Source organism: Chiloscyllium plagiosum, unplaced genomic scaffold (genome assembly GCF_037043375.1).
Source record: "Chiloscyllium plagiosum isolate Xiang-an unplaced genomic scaffold, Cpla_swu_hap1 HiC_scaffold_29, whole genome shotgun sequence".
NCBI lineage: Eukaryota > Metazoa > Chordata > Chondrichthyes > Orectolobiformes > Hemiscylliidae > Chiloscyllium > Chiloscyllium plagiosum.
In genome coordinates this window covers 8,863,887-8,881,381 of record NW_028270167.1, presented here as the reverse complement: position 1 = coordinate 8,881,381, position 17,495 = coordinate 8,863,887, and the positions used below count along the sequence as shown (strand labels likewise).

The window sequence follows — 17,495 nt, the reverse complement described above, 5'->3', positions numbered from 1 at the left end:
CTTGGTGGAAAAATTACCAGGTGCGAGGTAAATTTTAATAATATATACATGCATATGATAGTCGCATTCATCAATTTGTGACTGTATTGTTCTGTCACTCCACAAACACCCCTTTGAATGCAATAATGTAATTCTGTTTTTCTAAGAGTTACATCAAGTATTGTTCAAACTTTAGATTTGCTTCTGCTGCTTTTATCCAAAAGAAGTCATAACAAAGAGCGAATCAAGGACTACACCTTGAAAGACCTAACGAGAGGAACAACATGGATTAATGCAATGCTTTTAACACAGGAGGGTGTTCCAGGTATCGAAAGGTAATCAGAATACAGTGGAGGATCACAATACCTACCTACTTTAATTTTGTATAAACAGTTAGCCAGTATTGATTCAAATGCTCTTTTATCATTAGGAACACGATGTTACTGCTTCATTTTAAGAGGTATAATTTAGTATAGTTTATGCAATGTTACTGCAGGCACCATCCCACACTAGGAGAGTGTGTGGTTGTTCCCATGGTGATGCCAGAAGCAGCTCAACAATTGCAAGTAAAGATTTATTTGTATCTGCGATCTTATAGTTTTTCATAATCGTTGTGCTGATGGTGCACAGGCTGAATTTCTTTTTAGGTTACTGCTTAACCTTAGCGTTTTGATGGACTCAAGTTAGCGTTAGTCTTTGCAAACAATACATGTATCCAACAGAACTATCACAGAGTCCATAGCGTTTGGATGGAAAAAGCAAATTACAATCCCATCTGACAGGACTCTCCATTCCAAGCCTCTCCAGTGAGACACAGGGTCCAATAATAGCTCAGAGCTGGGAAGAACAGGCAATAGGATTTGCAGACAGGAAACCAGAAGGGTTTCCCACAGGTTCTGTAAGATTTAATGGCAAGATCTGTTTTAAATGATCTCAAACGATTTCCTTCCCAAAATGCAGACAGATTGACTGGGAGGTCATTGCTTAGCCTGGGAGGCAGTCAGGAAAATGGAAAGGTAGGGCTAAAATCTTGGCAGAGGTGGGAGTTTGGTACACATTGTCAGGATGAACTGAACACCCTGGGATGTGATAAGCCAATAGTTAAATGTTGAAAGGAGATAGGCAGATTGGGGTATGTGGGGGTGACATAAGCTTTCTTCTTGGTCTACAAGCAATTGAGCAATAAAGGCCATTATGGGCATAAGAGTTCACACCTCCTTTCACTCGTCAAAATTGAAAAGGCACCTTGATGGGTAAATTAATAGAAGGGTTGAGAGGGATATAGGTCAAGTGCTAACAAATGGGACTAGATTAATTCAGGATATCTGGTCGGCAAGGACAAGTTGGACTGAAGGGTCTGTTTCCGTGCTGTACATTTCTATGACTGTAATTTGCATGAGGTTTAGGTACGAGTGAAAAATGGACCACTAGTTTCAATTGGCTGTACGCAGCCTCTTTAAAATAGTTTAGCCACAACCTGCCTCCTGAAAGTTCAGATCCCACCCCCACCGATTTCATTTCTCTTAAAGCTCGAGGAGATGAGATTATAGTCCAGCAATGCTCTGAAAGCTTGTGATTTCTAATAGACCTGTTGGACTATAACCAGGTGTTGTGTGACTGCTGACCAGGAAGTAGTCAGTCACCAGAATGTGACAGCATCCATAAACTGGGTAAATATCAGTGCCTTGCTTGCACCACGGCTCAGAAGGAATTTCATATGGAAGGAAGGGTTCTCTTGTTTGTTAATGTTGGTGGAATTTGATATATTTCATACAATAGTTGATCAATGTCCTAATTATTGCAGGGCCCATATGTGGATTCTCTTACCCATTTCCAGAACCTTTCTGTGCCTATGTGACTTGTGTATATGGTTTAGCAGGTCTTGAGTTTGTGGAATTGCAACTTGTTTGCCTTTTGAAGATTACATTTGTGAGGATGCCCAGTTCACCTCTGGATGATCTAAATTCCAAACCTGGGATTCCTTCCCCAAAGGGCATTGTGGGTCAACCTACAGCAAGTGGACTGCAGTGGTTCAAGAAGGCATCTCACCACTACCATCTCAAGGGCAACTCTGGATGGACAATAATAAAAAAAGTATGTAATATCTTGGGAAACAGTTGGATGTGTTGTGGCCACTGGCTGATGGTGATCTATTTGAGCTATTGAAGCTGGTTATTATGGGATGCAAGTCTGCTCTGCTGTGATCAAATCATATGAAATTGGTGCAGTTTGGAATCTTTCATATTTAACTGAGGGGTTTGTTATCTCATGAATCATAATATTTACGTATTTACATTTTTAGACCAATAATAAGAGAACCATCTGTTCTAACAATGTAAGAGGTTTCAGATTGCCATTCTGTATTGTCATTTAAGAGGATAATGCCAATTCTTGGATATTATGTCCACTGCTTACAATGGACCCATCTCATGTGGACTACACTACACTGGGCCAGTTTCCTGTGTGCAGGTTATATGCGATGTGTAAAGGGAAGAAATTTGTACTCATATTGGTGTCAAGTTTGGCATGGGGGCTCAGTGGTTAGCACTGTGGCCTCACAGTGCCAGGGGCACAAGTTCAATTCAAACTTTGGGAGACTGTCTGTGTGGAGTTTGCACATTCTCCCCGTGTCTGTGTGGATTTGGTCTGGGTGCTCCGGTTTCCTCCCACAGTCCAAAGATGTGTAGGTTAGGTGAATTGGCCATGCTAAATTGCCCATAGTCTTCAGGGAAGTGTAGATTAGGTGCATTAGTCAGGGGTAAATATAGGGTAGGGGAAATGGGTCTGGGTGGGTTATTCTTGAGGGTCGATGTAGACTTGTTAGGCTGAAGGGCTTGTTTCCACACTATAGTGATTCTATGATTCTATTCTATAATTGATAGGGCATGTTGTTCATTTCTTTGCATATATCACGAGGGTGGCAGTAAAGGCTTCAGCTTGACTAATGACATCCATGTGGTGCGTCAAGATTATAGCAAGTACTGACTGACTGACTAGGGTCTACAAGCTTTATCTTTTCAGATGCCACTTAGATTTTGACAAGCTTGCATGCCATGGATTTCTTACTCATTTCAGCCCCATGTCCTTTGGAAAACATAGCTTGCATGTGCCACAAGATGTTGAACATTATCTTGGTGGGTGAGACTACCCATAATTCATACAAGATTTGGATGTTCTGAATCTGTTGGTACCTGAAATACTTGTTTCAGATTCAAGCATTTGCTGACCAGCCATAATTATTTTAAACTTTTGGTCTTCTAGTAAAACACTGATATACTCTGAAGCTTTCTTTCCCAGCAGTGTTGCTCAAAAGGATCTGGTTTCAGCTATGTTAGTTTTGGTGATATCACAATGCATACATTTGTGTCAATAGCTGCCTACATATTGGTCAATTGTTTTACATATTGGTGATAGGACAAGAGCTTTTGATCTGTGTATTCTGAAATTTGAGTTGCTCCTGTAAAATTGAAAAAATGTTGTCAGGATCTTGTGGCCATTATCAGAAATAGTCAAATATTTCAGATTTCTTAATCCTTCAGTACCCAAGCTAGAAAGACTTTTTAAAAAATTTGTTGCTCTTTGTCATTAATCCATTACATAAAGATGGAATCTTTCCTTAACTAACTGAATTTCTGACTGAATGACATTGGAATGCCAATCCATGGTGCAATGCTTGCTTTCCAACTTTCTTTATAAAGTTATACTTTCTCAAAAATCCAGTACAAAATCAGGACTGCAGTGGAATGTATTTCCTGTTTTTTTTTTAAAATTTGCTGTTTGGTTCTCTTTTCTTTTCTCTGTTATAATATATTGTTGCCCCTTTAAAAGTTGCAAATTGAGCCTTCAGATAGTGGTCACCAAATATAAAGCAGGGATGAAATTGTACATTTTGCTTATTTTCATACCATTTTGAGCAAAGTAAATGGTAGAATCACCAATATCTGAACAGAAGCAAGGCCTGTTTATCATAGAAAACATTTTAAGACCATAAGACCAAACATTTTCTGTGTTTGTCTAATATACTTTATTCTGGGAGTTTCTTTTAGGTTAGAGCTGTCATTGAGTCATACAGATGTACAGCACGGAAACAGACCCTTTGGCCCAACCTGTCCATGCCGACCAGAGCCAGCATCTGGCCCATAGCCCTCCAAACCCTTCCTATTCATATACCCATCCTATTCATATACCCATCCAAATGTTGCAATTGTACTAGCCTCCACCACTTCCTCTGGCAGCTCATTCCATACACGTACTACCTTCTGCGTGAAAACGTTACCCCTTAGGTCTCTTTTATATCTTTCCCCTCTCACCCTAAACCTATGCCCTCTAGCTCTGGACTCCCCCACCCCAGGGGAAAATACTTTGTCTATTTATCCCATCCATGATTTGGAGATGCCGGTGTTGGACTGGGGTGTACAAAGTTAAAAATCACACAACACCAGGTTATAGTCCAACAGGTTTGATTGGAAGCACACTAGCTTTTGGATCATCCCTCCTTCATCAGGTGATAGTGGAGGGCTCATCACACTGTAAATTTCTGCTTTAAATTCTGTGTGTTAGGATTGAGCACTATCACCAGATGAGGGAGTGACGCTCCGAAAGCTAGTGTGCTTCCAATTAAACTTGTTGGACTATAACCTGGTGTTGTGTGATTTTTAACTTTACCCTATCTATGCCCCTCAAAATGTTGTAAACCTCTATAAGGTCACCCTCAGCGTCCGCACTCCAGGGAAAACAGCCCCAGCCTGTTCAGCCTCTCCCTATATCTCAAATCCTCCAACCCTGGCAACATCCTTGTAAATCTTTTCTGAACCCTTTCAAGTTTCACAATATCTTTCCGATAGGAAGGACACCAGAATTTTACACAATATTCCAACAGTGGCCTAACCAATGTCCTGTACAGCCATAACATGACCTCCCAACACCTGTACTCAATACTCTGACTGAGCTTTATTAGCTGATCTTTATTTTGAAAGAGCAAGATCGAGAGAGAGAATGTTTCATTGTCGTACTTTAGATTTGGTTGTAGTTGTCACTTCAGTCCTGAATTCAGACAGTTCATGGGTGACAATTTAGAAAAATTGACTTTCCATAACGAGCTGCATATTAGCTGTCAACAAGCTGCTTACAGCTACTATAGTGTGTTTTATGGTATTCTACCTGTTAATTTAATATATAATAGACCACAAAGGCTGTGTTCCCATTGAGTCAGTTGTTTTGAAGCTTATTAACTAAATATTTAAAATGCTACAATATACACATAGTATGGATTCTGACAAACTGTGCATTACACATACATAGATGACTGAAGATACTATACTGACTCTCATACATAGAAGGCATGCCAGGTGGTAGGCCTGTTGTGGTTCTCTGGGATTATGTTTCAGCAGCTATTAACTCTAGAATTCTTAAACCCTTCAATCTCTATCTCCCTTTTCTCACAGCTACTCATACCCTCCACGTCAAATCATGTCACCTTTTCAACCCTCATTTATGACTCAAGCCACCAAACTACCTCTATAGTCACTCACCTAGTATCAAACATGAGGACACAACACAAGAATGAAAGAAAGCCTGATTACACTATTTAATACAGCTCCTGCCATTACAAATTTGTCACTGAGAAAAATCTCACTCTTAAAGCACATGCAAAACTTTTAAAGCTCATGTTTATTTTTATAAACTCAAACTACTATTTAGTCAACACATCAAAGATTCATAATCCTTTAATATCCTATTTAAGTTGTTAATCACATTGTGAATTCAGAATTCCCTGCTGAGATCATTTTAGCTTTTGAAATTCAGCCAAACATTTGTGATGACATAGCAATAACTCTTGAGAAATCTCAAAAATAAATAATTGAACTACATGCTATTTGTTTTCAACCCCATAGCAGATTGCCATCTATAAATGCTGTTGTTCAGAGATTGTTTTTAAACTTTGAGAGCAGAAATAATTTTTTTAAGTTTTAAAAAGGGAGGGCATTGAAGAAAAATTCCGATCATTAGCTATGCAGACCTGTCTTTCAAGGTTGTTTACACCTACATAATCAATTTATGATTCCCATGGTGTGGGCTCAGGGCCTGGAGCTTAGCATTGGCTGCATTTAGATTTTCCTTATACCGTTACATTTTCACCTACCAGCAGAAATTGGATCAATCAGAAAATGGGCTGGGACTCTTGCATTCGAGTCCTGACTGCCATTATTTTTAAGGTTCCCACAGACCCTGCTAACTCTGCTGAAATGCAGCTCTCAGATATGGATAGAATAGATAAGGAGGATAAATTGAGGACTGCAGATGCTGGAGATCAGAGTGAAAGTGTGGCACTGGAAAAGCACAGCAGGTCAGGCAGCATCCGAGGAATAAGAGAGTCGACATATCCCATGAGACATTCTTCTGTCTTGGGATCATCCAACCACACAGCATCAACGTCAATTTCACCAGTTTCCTCATCTTTTCTCCCCCCACCTCATCTCAGATTCAATCCTCCAACTTGGCACCACCCTCTTGAATTTCCCACCTGTCCATCTTCCTTTCCACCTATCTGCTCTACCCTATCACCATCACCATCACAACCACCCCCCCACCTACATCTACATATCAACATGCCTTCCAAGTTACCTTCCCGCCCTAGTCCCTCTCCTATTTATCTCTCAGCCCCCTTTCCCCACTCCCCCACTCCTGATGAGGGACTTATGCCTGAAATGTCGACTCTCCAGTTCCTCAGATGCTGCCTGACCTGCTGTGCTTTTCCAGTGCCACACTTTCCAACATGGATGGAATAGATGTCTGTGCTAACTAGAGCGACAGCTGTGTGCAAGAAGGCAACAAGAGAGATTGTGTGCAGTTCAGATAATAGGATGTGGAAGCAGATAATGATCAATTAGGGTCAGCTGCTCTTTTGCAGTTACTTAATTAATGTTTTTTTCCGTGTTCGAGTGAAGTTCTCAGCCCTTACTCCCCCAGACAGCTGTTAAACAACCTTCATTAAAACTGTAATGAAGTGACCATAAAAATAATATAATCCAACTTAGTATGGTATTACCATTTAACATTTACTTAATTCGCAACCATGTGTTATTTTTAAGATTGCTCTCTTGTTTAATTTTCATTATCTGCAATTCGATTACATTAACAGGGCTATAATTATGTGTGCACTTAAAATTGAGGATATTTTCTTTTCATTCTCTACAAAGATATTAAATAAACAAATTTTCACATGCAACTTGATCCTCTGTGGCTCATTGATTTGTTTGGGTTCTGTAATTTCTTATGCTAGGAATTCAGAGTTGTGGTCCCAATAATGTGATGCAATGGGTTTGAACATTATTCCCTTCACTTTCTACAGTCAAAGGGTTTGGTCAAACATGAACCAGTTCAGTAAATCACAATTTCAGATATAAGGTATGTAAAATAGAAACAAAATGCTGGAAGTACTCAGCTGATCCATCCACAAAGAGTAGACAGAGAAAAAGAGTTTATCAGTCAGATCATCTAATTGCCTAATTGTCAGGGATAGGTAATGTGACCTAAGATGCACATTAAGACCCCCTCACTGATTTCTGAGAGGATTGTCCAGGAAGTTTGAACTTCCAACAGGCAATTCCTCTGCTCCCCAGACCCCAGGCTAAAGTTTCTGACCCAGCTGTGGACAGCTCTGCAGTACTTATTTGGATAGTTGCCCAGGGAATGTTTGGCAGAAACATTACAAACTGAATCCAAGGTAACGACACAATTGAGTCCCGAATGATTCACAAAGAACCCTCGCTTCTCTCCCAACCTCAGCTTTCCCCACTCCCCCCAACTAGACAGCCAATCCCAATCTGATCCATCTACCCCACCTGCCCAATCAATCTGACTTGTACCCACTACCCAACTAGACACCAGCTTTGACTTGACCAGACTTCGCCTGGTTTAATTACCATCCCGCACCCTCATGGCCCAACTTGACCTCTCCTTCAGCCACACACCCATCTTACCCACCTAACTATCTCCCTTTAACTCACTCACCCACCCCCTTGCCCACATTCCTCATCCTGCCACCTCATCCATTCACTACTTCAGCCACTCCACCATCTGAGAGGCAATGGTGATAATGTCACTGTATTGGTAATCCAGAGTTCCAAGTTAATGTTATGAATGCATGGGGTCAAATCCTATTGTTGTTGATGGTAAAATCTGGAATAGATTTAGCCTAATGATGACCGTACAGCCATTGTTGTAAAATCTGCTGTCCTTGCTTGATATGGATACGTGTGACACCAAACCAGAACAATGTTGTTGACTATTCACTGTCTTCTATGTAAATAGTGATGTACACAAGTACTGACCTAACCATGACATCCACATTTCATGAACAAATTAAAAACAAAAACTAATGTTCACACTGTACATTTAAGCTTCTGCTGATTCTTTTTGTGGGTGTCTGTGTGAATTCTCATGCTGAGGGAATTCATTAGGCTGCTTCATAGGTGTTCCAATCCTTTTTTTTAAGATTACTTACAGTGTAGAAACAGGCTCTTCGGCCCAACAAGTCCACACTGACCCACCGAAGCGCAACCCACCCAGACCCCTACACCGAACACTACAGGCAATTTAGCACGACCAATTCAGCTAACCTGCACATTTTTTGGACTGTGGGAGGAAACTGGAGCACCCAGAGAAAACCCACGCAGACACAGGGAGAATGTGCAAACTCCACACAGTCAGTCGCCCGAGGCAGGAATTGAACCTGGGTCTCTGGCGCTGTGAGGCAACAGTGCTAACCACTGTGCTATTTTTAAACATGACCAAGTAGGTACACAGTATTCTGGCTGATCAGTCTCGAATGTAACACTCCATTCTTGATTGAAAGCTTCAGGCAAGTCTCCCAGATCAATGCACTTGCAAGAGATCTGGGAAAGAAATTGAGCATGGGTTTTAAGCAAGTAGTGAGGCAGTGTATTGGGAAACCAGTTGAAGATGTATAAAGGAAGTTCATGATGGGTGGTAGACAGAAGAGAGAAAATGACAAAAGGAATGATATTACAAGGTAACCTAGAATGTTTCATTCATTGACGTTCTCACTTTATAAGAGGTTCTGAAGTCAATTGTTGTGGGAACATTTTTTATTCATTCATGAGATGTGGGCGTCATTGGCTGGGCCAGCATTTATTGTCCATCCCTAATTTCCCAGAAGCAATTAAGAGTCAACCACATTGCTGTAGGTCTGAAGTCACATTTAGGCCAGACCAGTTAAGGATGATTTCTCTCCCCAAAGGACATCAGTGAACTAGATGAGCTTTCCCTGGCAATCAACAATGGTTCCACGATCATCTTTCGACTCATATTTCCAGATAGTTATTGAATTCAAGCCCCATGGTGCGATTTGAACCCAGGTACCCAGAACCTTACACAGGTCTCTGGATTAATTATCTAGCAATAATACTACTAGACCATCGCCTATTCTAGTAGAAATGGAAGTTGACTCATTCCAGCAAAGATTTACTTGCCTGAGGATGGAAATATGTCAGTGTCCCGTATTAACGGAAACCTTACTTAACAACTAACTCTCACAATACCTGATGTGGGGAAAGCTTCATCCCACCACAAGATTCCTGAAATGGGGAAGTATTCAATTCACCGGCATGGATCACTCTATCCTTAATGAGCACAAAATAAAAACTTCAAAACACAGTGTAAAACAACAATTTCAAAGTTGCAAGTCCAATATTTCTTGAAGACCTAGATTGTAAAATAAAGGCCATACTGTGTACAAATTGTAAATGGGATGAAAAATAGAATGGGACCACAATGTCCAGAAAATAAAATCTTAAGTTCATTTATTTTCAGTAAAGACCCAAGATTTGACTATCTTCGCTCAGATCTGCACAAGATGTCATAGAATCATGGATGAATACATCACAAAAAGAGATGATTTGACCCATTGAGCTCACTCTGGTCTTTTTAAAAACAATCCAGTTGGTCTAGCTTCATTGTTCTTTCCTTGTAGCATCAAGTATTTCCTTTGTTTCCTTTTGCTATTGTTGAACTTGTTTCTGCTAATTCTCAGGCCATACATTCCAGATCCGTATCATTTTATAATAACAAAGCTTTCCTTCACGCCTCTGGATATTTTTACCAGTCAGCTGGAGTCTTTACTTGCTGGCTGTCAAACCTTCAATCAGTGGGAATACATCTGTAGCCTCCTTGCTTTTGAGTCAAGTGGCTGTGAGTTCAAGATATATTCCAGAAACTTGAACAACAATTAACCTGATGCTCTAGTGCAATACTGAGGTAGTACTGCTGGAGAAAATATACTTTGGATGGAAGCTTGAATTAATAACCTAATACTTTCTAGGTTGGATGTTGGAGCCCCCATGTGTTCCAACGATATTTCTTTCTTTCTTAGATATCCCTCAACTGAAAAAAAATGCTAAAATGCAATTAGAGAGGTGACTAATTGGATTGTCAAAGAGATTTTATTGGGGTCAGTTGGCAAACTGGAAGGGATTAATAACAACTATAAGACGTAACAGGTAGTTGAAAACTCTCAATTGGTAGAATGGTGCTTGTCAGAAGAATGGAGGACTCCCTAGCTCTCAAAATGGAGAAGTCAAGAGAAATGAGTCCATGGAAGAATCTGGTAAGGATTGGGAGGCCCATGTGTTGTGGGATCAAGGGTCAAGAACACTTGGCATTGTCAAAAGATGTAGAGCACAATATATGATTGAATAAGATATCTATGTCAGAAGTTTTAGATGAGATTGAGGTTTTGAGAGATGAGCATTGGGGTGTTGATAGGAAAAGCATCTGAAAACTTCTTTCATAGACTTCTTACAGTATGGAAGCAAGCCATTCAGCCCATGAAAATCACACCGACCCTCCAAAGAGCATTCCACCAAGACCCACCCTATCCCTATAACCCTGCACTCCCCATGGCCAATCCACCTAACCTACACCTCTTAGGACTGTGGGAGGAAATTGGACCACCAGAGGAAACCCACACAGACACAGGAAACTTGCAAACTCCACACAGACAATTGCTCAAGGGTGGAATCAAACCCAGGTCTGTGGTGCTGTGAGGCAGCAGTTCTAACCACTGAGCCATTTCAGCCTATTCCTTCATACAACAAGATCATGGCTGCATTGATATTATCCAAAACTCCACATTCCTGCATACCTCTAATAATCTTCCATCCTGTTGGTCATCAAGAATTTATCCACCCAGTCCTAAAAAATATTGAAAGATTCTACATCCACTGCCTTTTGGTGAAGGGATTTCCACAGACTCCTAATCCTCTGAGACAGACAAAACGTTTCCTCATCCCTGTTTTAAGTAGGCATTCCCTTATTTTTAAACACTGACTCCTAACTCTAGATTCTCCCACAAGAGGAAACATTCTCTCAACATCCACTCAGTCAAGCCTCCTCAGGATCTTATCTGTTAAATTAAGTCACCTCTCATTCTTCTAAACTCCAGAGGATACAAGCCCTGCCTGTCTAATCTTTCTAAAGATAATCTTTTCATTCCAGGTATTAGTCTAGTAAACCTTCTCTGAACTGCTTCCAACACATTAACATTCTTCCATCAGCAGTACTGTACACCATACTCCAGATACAGTTTCATCAATGCCCTGTAAAACTGAAGCATAACCTCCCTACTATCAACTACTATCAATCACATCATACCTTGTCAAGATGTAAAAGAAAAAATGCCAATCTGGAGCAAAGAGCACAATAGACGGCTTTGCAAAGATTGGATGCAGTCTATCAATCAATGTATTGTATCAACTGCAAGAGCTGTACTTAAATTCAATGATTCATCCCTAATGCTAAATTCAATAAATAATATTTATTGAAGGATTAAATTTATTGCTCTCATTAAAGATGATTCATGTTATAGAAAATAAGCTTTATTGATTTGTGATTTAGTACCTGAAAGAATAATAAATCAGTGATATACCGCCTAAATTTGTTGCAAGAATCTACTATTTTAAATGGTTCCAAAGATTTTCCAAATCTGCAACTTCTACCATCTAGATGGATAAGGGCAGCAGATACATAGGAATACCACCACCTGCAAGTTTCCCTCCAAGCTACAGACTATCCTAACTTGGAAACATATTGCTGTTCTCTCACTGTTGCTGGGTCAAACACCTGTAACTCCCTCCCGGACAGTACTGAGGATTCCCTACATCTCAAGGACTGCAGTGGTTCAAGAAAGTAATCAGTACCAACATTTCAAGGGCAATTAGGGATGCTGGCCCATCCAGTGATGCTCATAGAGACACAGAAAAAGGCCTTTTGGCCCATCATGTCTACCCTAGGCAAAAGTAAGCGGCTAACTATTCTAATTCCATTTTCTCGCACTTGGCCCATAGCCTTGTATGCCTTGGCATCACAAGTGTACATCTAAATATGACTAAAATGTTATAGGTTTTTTTGTCTCTACCACCTTTACAGGCAGTGAGTTCCAGATTTCCAACACATCTCCTGAAGGAGGGTTCCTCCTGAAACGTTGACTTCCCGACCTCCTGATGGTGCCTGGCTTGCTGTGTTCTTCCAGTGTTTGGCTTGTCTGCCTTGCATTCCAACATCTGCATTTTCTTTTGTCTCTAATCAATATGTGCTATGGCATATAATTGAGACAAACCAAAATGATTGAAAATGCACAAAGGAGCAGTGTACACACGATGAAAGCATGCGGGCCGCTTTCTGTAACCAAACAATCTTCTGGCTTTTATTTCAAAGTTGTTAGAATCTGTTTGGAATGCTCTATTGGTCCACATGCTGGAAATTAAAGATTCAGAAGTGCTGCAAATATGGATTTGTTTTTAACAAGGATAGTGGAGGACTGACGGGTTCTACTTATCAGAAAAAAATTGAACAGGCTCCTTTTTTCAGAAAATCAATAGCTTATGCAGATGACTGAATAGCAGTCTTTAAAGTTATAAAGGGGTTCAAGAGGACAGGCATTTCAGGCTGAGGGTTGGGTGTCCATAACTAGATCTCAACAAAGCTTTCTTTCACTGCGAAAGTGAAAAGAAAATGGATTTTGCTGCTGTGTACAGTTACTGAGGCAAATAAAAGATATATTTTAGAGAAATGAGGCAAGTACATGATGGAATGGCAGGATAGATGCAGGGAATTAGTTCCTTATGTTGGGGAAGTCCAGAATTACAGGTCACAGTCTAAGAATAATGGGTAAGCCTTTCAGAACTGAGGTGAGGAAGAATTTCTTCACTCCGAGTTGTGAACCTGTGGAACTTTCTCCTACAGGAAGCAGTTGGGACCAATTCGTTGGGTGTACTTAAGAGAGCTGGGCATTGTCCTTGTGGCTAAAGGTCTCAATGGGTATGGAGAGGAAATGAGAGTGGGGTACTGAGATTGCATGATCAGCCATGGTCATGTTGAATGGTGGTGCAGGCTCAAAGGGCTGAATGGCCTACTCCTGCATCTATTTTCTATGAATGAAGAAAGAGATGGTCGGATATTTTATTAAGGTTAAGAGAAACAAGGTAAGAGGTGATTCATATGAAACTTTAATGCTGATTTTGTTTTTAAAAGAAGGCTGAGCTGTATGGGCTGCTTCTGTAAATTCAATGCAATTCTGTGATAACAGGTTGTGAGTAATTCTATCTATTTACAGCCTCACTCTCTTTGGGCTAATTTTAATCTAAGCTGCTTGACAGGAATGACCTCTGTGAAAAGCAAACTTTGAAACTTCTTGAAAATTGATGCTGTCTGATGCTGTTGAGCACCATCATAATTTTTCTTGTGCTAGGTAATTGGAGTGACTCATCCCACTGAATTCCTCCGGTGTGATCCCATCACTTGCAATTACATTTGTTCCATCTCCTCTTTGGTGCGATAGAGGCCTGACTTTCTTTCTGCGGCAGACTGTGTTCACTTTAACTGAATCTTTCGTTCATACAGACTTACAATGTATTCAGTCATTGTTCTACTTAGACTGAGTGTTCTCTCCAGGACATTTCTGGTCATGTGACTTTACATCAACATTGCATCAGGAATCTATAGATTCAGACTGGTAACCCATTACTGATGTCCCAGAAAACTGAAAGTCAGTGGGAGTGGAGCTTGCCTCAAGGGCTGTAGGGTGCCATCTCTGGTGCCTGCCTGACCACCACTACTGGAAATGCTGTTCCCTTCCCGCCCATTGGCAAGGTTTGATTTGCCAAGGTCCATGACTTTTGACCCAAGGTCCTGTAAGGTCTCTGAAAGATCTTGGCAACCTGCACTTAGAGATAAATTTCAAACTTAGATTAGATTACTTACAGTGTGGAAACAGGCCCTTCGGCCCAACAAGTCCACACCGCCCCGCCGGAGCGCAACCCACCCATACCCCTACATTTACCCCTTACCTAACACTACGGACAATTTAGCATGGCCAATTCACCTGACCTGCACATCTTTGGACTGTGGGAGGAAACCGGAGCATCCGGAGGAAACCCATGCAGACACAGGGAGAACGTGCAAACTCCACACAGTCAGTCGCCTGAGGCGGGAATTGAACCCGGGTCTCTGGCGCTGTTAGGCAGCAGTGCTAACCACTGTGCCACCGTGCCGCCCACAACTTCTGTGGACATCTGGGGCCATTGTATGGCCTGGGACCCTGCACCCACACCCTCCCCCCCACCCACACAAATCCCTCCAACATGCAAACCCCGCCAACACAATGGGTCTATCCCTTCTCAGAAGACAGAAGACAACCTGACAACCTAGAACATGTTGGCCATTTTGCACCACCTAGGGCAGGATTCCTGAGGAATTTTCTATTCCATGTTTTAGTCAAGTGGTCACATTGTCTAAGTCAAGACAATTGGTGAGATATGTGTCACATGGAGATATTGTTTCGTTTCTTTAGCAATCCAGTTGAGATCACCAGCCATTTTGACTGAGCATCCACAATGACTAAGAGCATTGAGCACATGAAAGGACCTGCATTGTCGATGTATAACTGAGTTCAGGGTTTACCCAGCCATTCCCATGAATGGGGGGAATCTGCTAGTGGTATCTTTTGTCCTTGGTGACATCTTGGCACTGACCCACCAACACAGCTAGGCCTAGTCTTCTAAGGCAGGTTTGAATGAGTCAAACTTTCCAAATAACAGCATGATGCTCGAAATGCTTACCTTAACTCAAAAGCGACTGCTGCGAGCAAATTTCTTCAAATGAAGAATATTTATCTCATCGTCACTGAGGAACCTGCACAGAGGCCAGTATCCCTTCACTAACTCACCCTTTATTTGCTTGTGGAGAGACCTTGACACTGAACCAGCTAGCTCAGAGTCACCTCTGTTGAACAAAATCTCTGACACTCCTATTTGCATCTGTCAGCCAGGGCTCCTGATTGGACAGGATTAACAGTCCCAAGCAGGGAACTCATATTCTGAGGTCTACCAGGCTGACTTTGTTGTAATCACTCCATGATGGAGTAGATTGATCCCCAACAGCAGCATCTCCTCAAAACTGATGTGTATTAGTAAGTTCTTTGTGAATGATATTTCTAAAATCAAGGCAGCTGAGACTCCTTGTCTGGCCTAATATGATGAATATTCAAGAAACAGCTTCAAAATTAGCATGGGGATATCATAGAATTGTCTATCATCAACCTAGAAGCCCAGACTAATAATGTAGATGTACAAGTTCAGATCCCAAAACAACATTGGAGGAAATGAAATTTAAAATGAAACAGATGTGGGATGAAAGTCTGATATCAATAGAGATGACCATGACCATTGTTCTTAAAGGTCAACTAATTTGGGTTTAAGAGGTGTACTTTGTCCTGTTTTTTATTAATTTGAAAAGGTGGAGACAGTGGTGTGAGCTGTTTCTTCCAAGCTAATAGAGTGAACAGTTTGTGAGGCCCTGGGTTATTTAAATAGCTAGAGCAATAAAAACAGCATGACCAGGTGGAGTCAGGCTCCCACAGCGCCAGGGTTTTAGTTTAGCTTTCATTTGTTGGGGATTTGAAGTTGATTGTGGAATCATGTGAGATAATCTATTTCACTAAATTTGCCTTTGCCAAGGGTGCATTTATGTGTGTTCGTATATTGGAGCAGTTGCTGTTTAGTAGTTAAATAATTTATTGTTCTATTAAATTTTCCAACAGAGTTAAAGTTGATGAATGAAATAAAACAAGAATCACTGCACATTGCAGAAATAATTAATCATTTGCTTCAAAGACCTCCAGAACTTGGACTTTGTGAAGTGTATTGAGGGCAGTAAAGGATTTCACAGTCTTCAGAGTGAGTTATAGAAAGACAAGTCTTGTGTTTGCTGCAGTAACTTTGCATCAAAAGAAGAAGCATACACAGGAACATTTTTACCAAGAATTTCGAAGGAACAAGACCAGGCAGATTCAGAACTGAATAACAACATGGTGTCTATAAATATAAAAAGACACAAGAATATGTCTGTGAAGCATGGGGGCTCAGTGGTTAAGACTGCTACCTCACAGTGCCAGAGACCCAGGTTTGACTCCACCCTCAGGCAACTGTTTTCTCCCTGTGTCTGCGTGGGTTTCCTCCCACAGTCCAAAAATATGCAAATTTGGTGGATTGGCCATGCCAAATTGCCTGTAGTGTCCAGGGGTGGGTAGGTTAGATGGATTAGCCGTGTGAAATGTACGGATGAGGTGGGTTGCTCTTTGGAGGGTTGGTGTGGACTAAATGGTCTGTTTGTACAGTCTGCTTCCTACAGTGGGGAAGAGAAACAATTTGGGTTGGTTAGGGGTTTGTAGAATAGAATAGTGTTTCTTGTCACTTGCACTCAAATGAGTGCAGTGAAGTTTGTAATGTCATCTCTGGTGCCATCTTATTTACAGGGTACCGAGGTACAGTTACTTTAAGTTTTACGGAATTGAAATAGTATGCTCATGGATAATTGAGCAATACATTATTTCCAGGTTTATCAGATGTTCCTGACAAATTGGTGTGAACAGAACTGATATGGTAGGTAATGGTTTGTGCTAAAGCTGCCTTTTAATTAAAGAGTCTGTAATTGCCTCATCATTGATGTCCTTTCTGTCTCATCTGACCCCGATCATACTGTAGAGTGAGAACAAAGCAAACTGAATAGAAATCCAAAAAGAACATTAACCCCAATCCACACGAAATCTGATGCGCACAAAATTTTTTCACCTTATTTTCCTCTAGTACATTTTCAAGTGATGAATAGAGTTTGCTCTATATCTATATCATAAGTTCTGGATTATGCTGTTAAGCGAGGAGTTGACAGGCTTTCTGTAACAGGTTACTTTGCCTTATGGCCATGGGAAACTTCCACTACACACACCTTCTCCACAGCTCCAATTACATGTCAAATTATATTTTCTGCTTTGAAATGTAAAACAAAAGATTGCAATAAAAAGCAAACATTAAAAGTTGCAGTGTTAATATATTTAAATGTAAGGACGAATGATGTGATTAAAAGGATTAAATGCTTTTACTTGATAACAATATGACCAGCTCATTTATATGGGAACAGGCTGAAGCTGGGAATCCATCAGC

General features: G+C 40.8%; 1 long non-coding RNA gene across 1 annotated transcript in view; it reads left to right on the top strand.

Moving 5' to 3' along the window:
* LOC148142244 (uncharacterized) overlaps positions 1–17,495 on the top strand; it is a 48,339-nt gene that overhangs the window by 15,577 nt on the left and 15,267 nt on the right. The window lies entirely within an intron of this gene.